Raw genomic sequence first — 9180 nt, 5'->3', positions numbered from 1 at the left:
ATGATGGGAGCTTGAGGTCAACAACATAATGTTAATATAAAGCCATTATCAATTATTCCAGGGTGAAAGACATGGAATAACAGGCTCAAGTTGCAGGAAGGCCAGATTCCAGCTGGACATCAGGAAAAACTTCCTGACTGTTAGGGTAGTATATCAATGGAGCCACTTCCCTAGGGAGTTCGTGGGCTGTCCCACGCTGGAGGCATGCAAGATGCAACTGGACGGCCATCTGAGAGGGCTGGTTTAACTGGAGTCCTAGAGCAATGTAATGCAATGTTTTCAGGAGGTGCTGACATCAACACAGTGTAACCGCCTGCCTGATCTCCAGAGGCAGGGAGTTCTGCAGAAATGGGGTCACCATACGTACTGAAGGCTCTTCTCCGGGAGGGCCCTGGTCAGGCCACAGGTCCATGAGGAACCCCCAGAAGAGTGTCATCCGCTGACCTCAGCGACCGGACAGCTTGATAGGGGAGAAGGCACTCTGTCAAGTGTCCTGGTTCCAGGTTGCACTAGTGCAATCTGCCCTGGTAGGGAATAAGCGGCCAGAGCAGTTCTTTCAATGAAGGAGTTGCACCTGAAAGGGGTAGCAGCTCCTGAAAACAGTCAAGCTGCTGGATTCTGCACTAGCTCCATCTTCTGGGGCAGCCCGAAGCTGGTAAAAGGCACGCTGAGCTGCTGTGATCATTTGGGACTCCAGCAGCAACCACAAATCTAGGTGCACCCAAGACTATGACCCTGGACTCTGAAGGGGAAGTGGACCCCGCCAGATCAGACAAGGAGCTCCTCCTGGTGAACCTCAACCTGGCAGTTATAGATGCAGGTGCAGGTGCAGTTATAGATGCAGGTGGCGCAGTGGTTTAAACCGCTGTGCTGCTGGGCTGGTTGATCGAAAGGTCACCAGTTCAAATCTGCACAATGGGGTGAGCTCCTGTACTCTGTCCCAGCTCCTGCCAACCTTGCAGTTCAAAAGCATGCAAATGCAAGTTGATAAAAAGGCACCACTTTGGTGGGAAGGTAACAGCGTTCCGTGCACCTCGGTGTTTAGCCGTGCTGGCCACATGACCATGGAGACTGTCTGCGGACAAACGCTGGCTCCCTCGGCTAGGAAACGGAGACGAGTACCGCCCCCTAGAGTCAGGCATGACTGGACTTACTGTCAAGGGGAAACCTTTACCTTTACCTTTATACTGGGGCGGGGGAGGATGGAGGACGGGGAGTAATGTAAACTGTGCTGACAAAAGGAAATGAAATGCAAAAAGTACAGAAAAATCACAAAAATTCCAGAAACCTCCACTGAGATGATTCCAAAAACCCCAAACCCAAAGTTTAATGTCTACACGCCTGGAGTTCTTGCTGCTTGGAGAACTGAAATGCAGCAGGCTTTGCATTTTGGGGGGGGGGGGTGGACTAGATTAGGATTAAAAACTGATGTGAGAAAACTGCAGGCATTATTCTCAGGAGAGGAATTATTCTGAAGTGGCTGAAAATACTTTAGTAAGCCTGACGCTTCAGAAATGTGCTTTGTTTCTCAAGGGTCATTTGTCTTTCTCTGTGTATATTACTGATACATCCTTGGGTTCTAAGAAAAAAGTGGTCCCTGAAAAAAGAAACATTGTTCTGGACTGCAGTAGGCTTACAAATGCATTTTTGGGGCCTTGGGAATATTTTCTCTCCTGTTGTTTTGGATAGATTAGGATTGTTCACTGTGCAAAGCCAGAATGAGCATTTAACAGCAGTTCAGTTTGCAGGAATTAGTAGGTGCTCTTGCTGATCTTCATGCTATCAAAAACAGCACTTGCTGATGATCTGTGGTTAAAACTGCCATTAGAGGGAACAAGGCAGATATCTTTCTGGCAATCCTATGCTGGCATAAGAAAAGTGGGGTTTAATAGCTGAAAACCTTGGATTTTTGGATGTTTTTCTCATCTAACATTTTTAGGGTCAAACAGTGACTTTAACTGTGGGTAAACAACTAACATGCATGTGTTAGAAAATGGAATAATATGAATTTAGGATTGTGATTGTTCTGCACCCTTTCCCCCATTGTTCAGATGAAAATCGCACTTGAGCTGTGTTTTGTTTCAGTGGCATCAAAAGACTCTCCCCCACCCAGGATTAATAGCAGCTTTGAAAAGGGAAAGAGAGATCTTAATTGGACCTGCAGCTTGGGGTGAAAGGGTTAATTCTCACTCTCACAGTCTTATGCTGGCCCCCTCCCAACCCAAAATGGATATCCAAAATATTTTTAAAACTTCAATTAATTACTCCTACACCATTAATTCCACATCTAGTCTTTTCCTTAGTTTCTGAGGGGTCTCATCTGATGTTTACTTCTTTTTCCAGAAAGAAATTCTTTCTTGGAAAAAGATTCAGAGAGATTTCTTAACCACTTGCATAGGATGCTTTCTTACAAGTCATGGTAAACAGGCTGGGCCCAGGGCCCAGGCTGAGCTGCATTTAAGGTTAGGAAGCAATGGAGCATCCTGACTGCATATCTGTGGAAGTGACCTGCAGAGGCTCACACTATGAAGAGATGGACGCAGGTCTCTGCTACCTTTCCACAGAATTCTGGCCCACATCCAGCTCATAACAAAGACAAAACAGAACAGTACACAATTTAACAAGAGGGCACCAGGTTAGAAAAGGCTGGTAAGCACCCCCCCCCCCACTTTTTAATCATCCTAACAGTCCGGCTCAATGACTTCTCAGAAAGGGCAGTTGTAAAACATATTTTCCATGTGGCAGTGGGAAGAGGGTGATTTTGCAATGAGACTTCAGCCACATGTCTTGCAGTGTTCCTGGGTTGGGGAACCTGGCCTGCCAGCAGCCTTCAGCAGAGAAGTGGTAGGCAGCCCAGGAGAACTTAAGTCTTGCCTGGCCACCATTTCCTCTTGAAATGCCCATTCAAGTACCTTAAACATACTTTCTCAAGGCTTTAAGCCCATCTTTAATTTGCAAAAGCAGGTCTGGAATTTCTGTTATTGTTGTTTGCTTATAAAATGCCTCAGAATTACTGTTTATTGTACAAAGATTAAAGAGAGTCCCTCACAAGTTAATAAAAATTGCATTGAAAGGAAAAGAAGATGGGGAGGGGAGAGGAAAGCAAGCAATTCCAGTAGCATGACCTCTAATGACAGTGAAATCCTATGCATGCTACTCAGAAGTGAATCCATTTATTTATTATATTTATATCCTGCCCTTTCTTCTTTCAAGGAACATAAGGCAACTTACATAATTCTCCTCTTTCCCATCTTGTCCTCACCACAACAGCCCTGTGAGGCAGACTGGGCTGAGAGTCTGTGACTGGCCCAGAGTCACCCAGTTGGCTCCATGGCTGAGCGGGGACTAGAACCCAGACCTCCCAAGTCACAGCCCAGCACTCCTAACCACTACACCACACCGGCTCTCATCATGGTCAATGAGACTTACTCTCACGTATGCGTGCATTGGATGGCAGCCCTAATTGGTCCTATTGTTGTTGTTTTTTTATAATAATAAGTTTTATTCAAAATAACCCTAAAACAAAGAAAAACTAAAAACAACATCAATCATCAAAAACATTGGACCTGCTGGGTCAGCCCCCACATTTTTTCCATTTATGATAACTTAGAAACATATTTTAATCTATATGAAGTTCCGTTTCTCTAGCCAATAATAAAAAGAGCCTCAATTTTGATAGAAATCAGTATCTTCTTTCTCCTTCAATGACAAAGTCAAGCTATCCTTTTCTGCACAGTCCAAGATCTTTTTTAGGATCAATTCGTTGGTGGGTGGTTCACTTTTCCAGTGTTGAGCAAATGCAATCCTCGCCGCGGTAATTACATGTAAAATCAAGTACATTTCTTGTTTACTAATATCAACAGGTATAATGCCTAATAAGAAGACTTCAGGTTTAAAAGCTAAGGATTTTTGTAACATTTCCTCAAGCCATTTACGTATTTTAATCCAATACTTTTTTGCATTATCACAAGTGCACCACATATGATAGAAAGTACCCAATTTATGTTTACATTTCCAACATCCATTTGACATAGCTAATCTATTTGGCGACAGATACCATCTATAAAACATTTTATACGGGTTTTCTTTATACAAAGTTGCTAATGTTATTTTAATATTTCTCTCCCACAGCTTTTGCCATTTTTCTAATTCAATATTATATCCAAAGTTTTGTCCCCACGTTATCATAGTTTCCTTTACCTGTTCATCTTCCATTCTCCTATCAAGTAAGAAATTATATAGTCTTTTAATCATTTTCTCATCTGATTTAAACATCACTTGATCAAACGCTGTTAGTTCCTTATAAAAACCCCACACTTTACAATCTTTAGCATATCTCGATTGTATCTGCACCTTATGCCACCAAGAAATATTAGATCCTTGTTCTTGTGTTTCTTCATTCAATTTCAATCCTCCATCATTATCCAAAATGTCATCATATCTTATGATCCCTTCAAAGTTCAATGCATTTGGATATACAAGAGCTTCCATAGGAGAAAGCCATCTTGGTAATTTATTATACAGTTTTGTCTTTAACTTTTCCCACACCAACATTAATGATTTCCTAATATAGTGACTTAAAAAACAGCCATGTAGCTTAGCCTTTTCATACCACATATAAGCATGCCAACCCATTGGCAAATCATACCCTTTGAGATACAAGATTCTCTTATTTCTTAAGGTTAGCCATTCTTTTAGCCACGGTAAAACAGAAGCTTGATAGTACAGCATCCAATCAGAGAGACCAAAGCCCCCATTCTCTTTAGCCTTCTGAAGTATTTTTAGTTTGACCCTTGGTTTCTTCTTTCTTCATATAAATCTTGAGATTTGAAAATTTAAATCATCAAAAAAATTTCTATTAATTTTTATGGGAATCATTTGGAATAGAAACAAAAGCTTTGGTAATATATTCATTTTAGCTAGCGCTATTCTTCCCAGCAAGAATAATGGCAAATTAGCCCATTTTTCCAAATCACTCTTAATAGCCTTAAATAGTTTATCATAATTGTCTTCTTTCAGAGTGGTACACTTGGCTGTAAGATAAATTCCCAAATATTTAACCTTTTTAACAATCTGAAGGTCTACTTGTTCCACCAGAGTTTTTCTCTGCTTCTGAGATTTTTTTACTAACAGTTTCGTCTTTTTCTCTGTTTATTTTCATCACAGTAACCTCACCATATTCTTCAATCCTTTGTAGGAGTTTAGGCATTGTTGCTAAGGGTTCCTCTGTTATGAAAACTAGGTCATCTGCAAATGCTTGCAATTTATAACTTTCATCTCTGATTCTAGTATCTTTAATGTCCATATAGTCTCTGAAATTTCTGTTTAGCACTTCTAGGATCAATATAAATAACAGAGGTGATAGCGGGCATCCTTGTCTTGTACCCTTTTGTATATCTATACTATTTGTAAATTCTCCATTGATTATAATCCTAGCAGACTGCTTTTTATAGATGCTTAATATCGCATTAATAAGCTTTTCACCAAACTCCATTTGAGCTAGCTGTTGCTTCATAAATTGCCAGTTAACATTATCAAAAGCCTTCTGTGCATCCATGAATAATAGTGCCACCGGTTTTTCCATATGTATCTCATAATACTCTAAGATGTCCAGGATAGTTCTTAAGTTATTCCTCATTTGTCTTTTAGGTAAAAAACCATTTTGATCTGAGTGAATAAAGTCTGTTAGATATTTCTTCAATCTTTCTGCCATTATGGAGGCAAAAATTTTGTAATCTACGTTTAATAGTGATATAGGTCTATTATTTTGAATCTGCGTCAAGTCCGTGTCTTCTTTCGGTATTAATGTGATATTTGCCTCTGTCCAAGTATTTGGTATTTTAGCATTTAACAATGCTGCATTACATATATCCTTAAGAAGCATAGCAAAAATTCCTTCAAAGGATTTATAAAACTCTGCTGGTAGCCCATCCGGGCCAGGAGTTTTGTCGTTCTTTTGTCGCTTAATTGCCTCTATTACTTCTGTGATTGTTACTTCTTGATTCAATACTTTTTGGCATTTGTCTGGTAACTTTGGCAGGTCTCCCTTTCGGATATATTCTTTTACTTTCTCAGTTGAAATCTCATCATTCTGGTATAGCTTTGCAAAGAAATCTTCCACTATTTTCTTGATATGTATACTTTGTACTTGCAGTCGTCCTTCTCCATCCTTCAATTTACTTATCAGTCTCTCTCTTTCTTTCTTTCTTTCTTTCTTTCTTTCTTTCTTTCTTTCTTTTACTTTACTTTACTTTACTTTACTTTACTTTACTTTACTTTACTTTACTTTATAGGCTAACCATCTCCTTGGTTTATTAGCATTTCCAAAGAAGTTCTGTTTGGTCAATTTCATTTGCTTAGTGAGTTCATTTGTGTCCAGGAGGTTCAGTTTACATTTTAGAATATTCATTTGTACCTTAAGTTTTTTTTTTTGGATGGATCTTCCTGTAATTCTTGTTCACATTTTGTCAATTCCTCTACTATTTTAGCTTGTTCTTGTTTTTTCCTTTTGTTTATTCTTGCTGAGTATGTTATTATCAGCCCCCTGACATAGGCTTTGGCTTTATCCCAGACATTTTGCAAAGAGTTTTCTTCAGTTTTATTTATTTGAAAGAATATTTGCATTTCCTTATTTATCCCTTCTGTGAATTTTTTATCCTTTAATAAGACTTTGTTTAACCTCCATCTGGGTGTTTTTACTGTCCCTTTCAGTGCTATTGCTACAGGATTGTGATCTGCCCAGCCATTTGCCTCTATTTCAGCTTCCAGCAAGTCAGGTACTAAGTCTGGGGTTATCCAAACCATATCAATTCTAGACCACATCCTATGTCTATTCGAATAGAAAGTATAATTAGCAGAGGTTGGGTTTTTATGTCTCCAAATGTCTATGAATTTGAATTCTTCAATCATATTAGAACAAGACTTTGGAAGTATCCTCCTGCCTTTTCTGCCCTTAATCTCACTCTTATGGTCCACTAATTGGTCCTATTGTGACAGCAGGACTGGAGACGTAGGAAGAACAGTTAAGGATGCTCCCTTGCTTGCTACTTTTCTGTGCCAAACTGCCTTCTCGTGAGGATGCTTTGCAGTGTCAAAACAACCATTAGGCTAACCTTCCATGGGGCTATGTGGAATACAGCATTCCCTACATGAATGTTTGGGGGGAAAGAGTTGTTAAGGGTTCAGAAGAAGGAGGGGCTGGTGAAAGTGATATATGTCCAGGGCTGGACTTTGTGGGAGGAGAACAAAAGGAATGGCGAAATGGATTATCTCACATGGCTTCCTCATTAGGGCAATTTAGTGCTGTTGAAACATTGCTTTTCCACAATTTGCTGAAAGCAGAATGAAAATGCTGGCCCTATACTACATTTAATATAGTACTGCATTTTCCATTAAAATCCAGCAATTCCTGTCTCCATGGGCACAGTTGTAAATATTTATCAGAAATAACTCCTATCCAGCTTTTCCTAGATACTTGCCTTTTAAAATTTCTTTGTTGCTTTCTCTAAAAGTGGCTCTTATCCCTTTAATTAGAAGTTTCCTGTTTACTCATAACAGTCCTGAATCATGCATTGGCCTACAGTGTTATATATACCTATGTGGGCATAAGTCTCATAGAACTCAGTGGAGCTTACTTTTGAGTAGATATGCTCAAAAGTAAGATTGTGTTGTTAATTTCATTCTTTCCTTCTGTCTGGGATACTTGCTTTAATTACTGAGTTCCTTTTTATAGCCAGAGCATTTGCTTGTTAAATTTGTTATTGTTGTTAGAATTATAAGAATACAACTGTGATTATAAGAATAAACAAACACGTTAATAGTCACTTTGGCTGAAAGAAGAGACTAGTACTTAACACACATACCGCCCACCACCAGTCTCTCTCTCTCTCTCTCTCCCTCTCTCTCTCTCTCTCTCTCTCTCTGTCTGTCTCAGGGAAGAGGAACTAACTTGTTAAAGGTGGATTCAAGAATGCCATCAGTAAACAGTAGAATTAAAATGGCAGAAAACAAGGAATAGAAACCCTTTCAAAAGAAAAGAGGATAATTCAAAGGGCAGTAATCCTGGGAAATCTCTATGATTCTTTGTCAGGCTACACAAGTGCTACAATTGTATTTTAATTCACCTTACTCCAAAATAGGTCTGGAAGAGGCCAGAACTTTGGGACAGAAACACTGGAATGCAATAGAATGAGGATGCTCCCATCTGGATACTCTGTGAAAAATGGAGCAAATGATTTAAATCCATTCCAGGCTTAACCAGTGGTGTGGCTCGGATTCCACAAGGATGCTGAACTACTTTAAAGCTTTGGGGTTTCCACTGGGAATTCTATCAAGCATGTAAAGCATCAGTGACAAAAGAGTGTTTATTCCATTCTTTTACTTTTCCCTCTGTTCAGATGCTGTTTCTATGAACACCAACTTATTCATGTGACAACTTACAAATTAAAAAAAAAACTCTTAAAAGAAAATCTTAATTTTGCTTGCTGTCTGCTGTCCTTTAGGTGCCCAATATAACCATAATTACCCACTTGGGATAATGTTCTGAGAGCCACAGAAAAGAACAACTTTTCAAATGCCTCTTTTATCCAGTCTCTCCTGACATGCAGACTAGAGAAATCCAATCTCTCTTCTGGGTTAATCAAGGACGAATTGCTGGGAAAAGTCTGCAGAAGCCTTTAGCTGAGAGACTGAACTTCTGAGGATCTTAATCCTTTATTCCTGGCAGGAGTCAAAACGAAGACCTTATCTCTCTTATAAAGGAGAAGAATAGCAACGGGTTTCCTCCCAGAGACTTGGAAACCTCCACCTTTCTCTGCGCAGACCTGTTCCTCCGACAAATGGGGGGCTGGGCGTGTACACTCTGTTCTGTGCCAGATACAGAATGCCCTTGCCTGCCTTTCACGCACTGTCTGCACAAGCATTTCAATTTGACTGAAACTTTGCAGCCTCTAGTCTCTGTCTTCTTGCTTCTTCACACTCCCAGCCTCCCTTTAACTATCTAACCCTTGCACTCAGCTTCTTCGGTATAACTAGGGAGAGGGACAAAGAGAGCTCTCCAGGTTTCATGTTAAGTAAGGCAGGCCTTGCTTTACTGGCTCAGTAAAGCTCCTGTGCCTTTAACACCTTCCTAAACTTTCTGTAATGTCAGCAGCTTAGAAAACAGGCCAGTGGAAAAGTTTG

Source organism: Varanus komodoensis, unplaced genomic scaffold, assembly GCF_004798865.1.
Source record: "Varanus komodoensis strain SLA01 unplaced genomic scaffold, ASM479886v1 scaffold42, whole genome shotgun sequence".
Taxonomy (NCBI): Eukaryota; Metazoa; Chordata; class Lepidosauria; order Squamata; family Varanidae; genus Varanus; species Varanus komodoensis.
Note: the sequence above shows the minus strand (reverse complement) of the source record.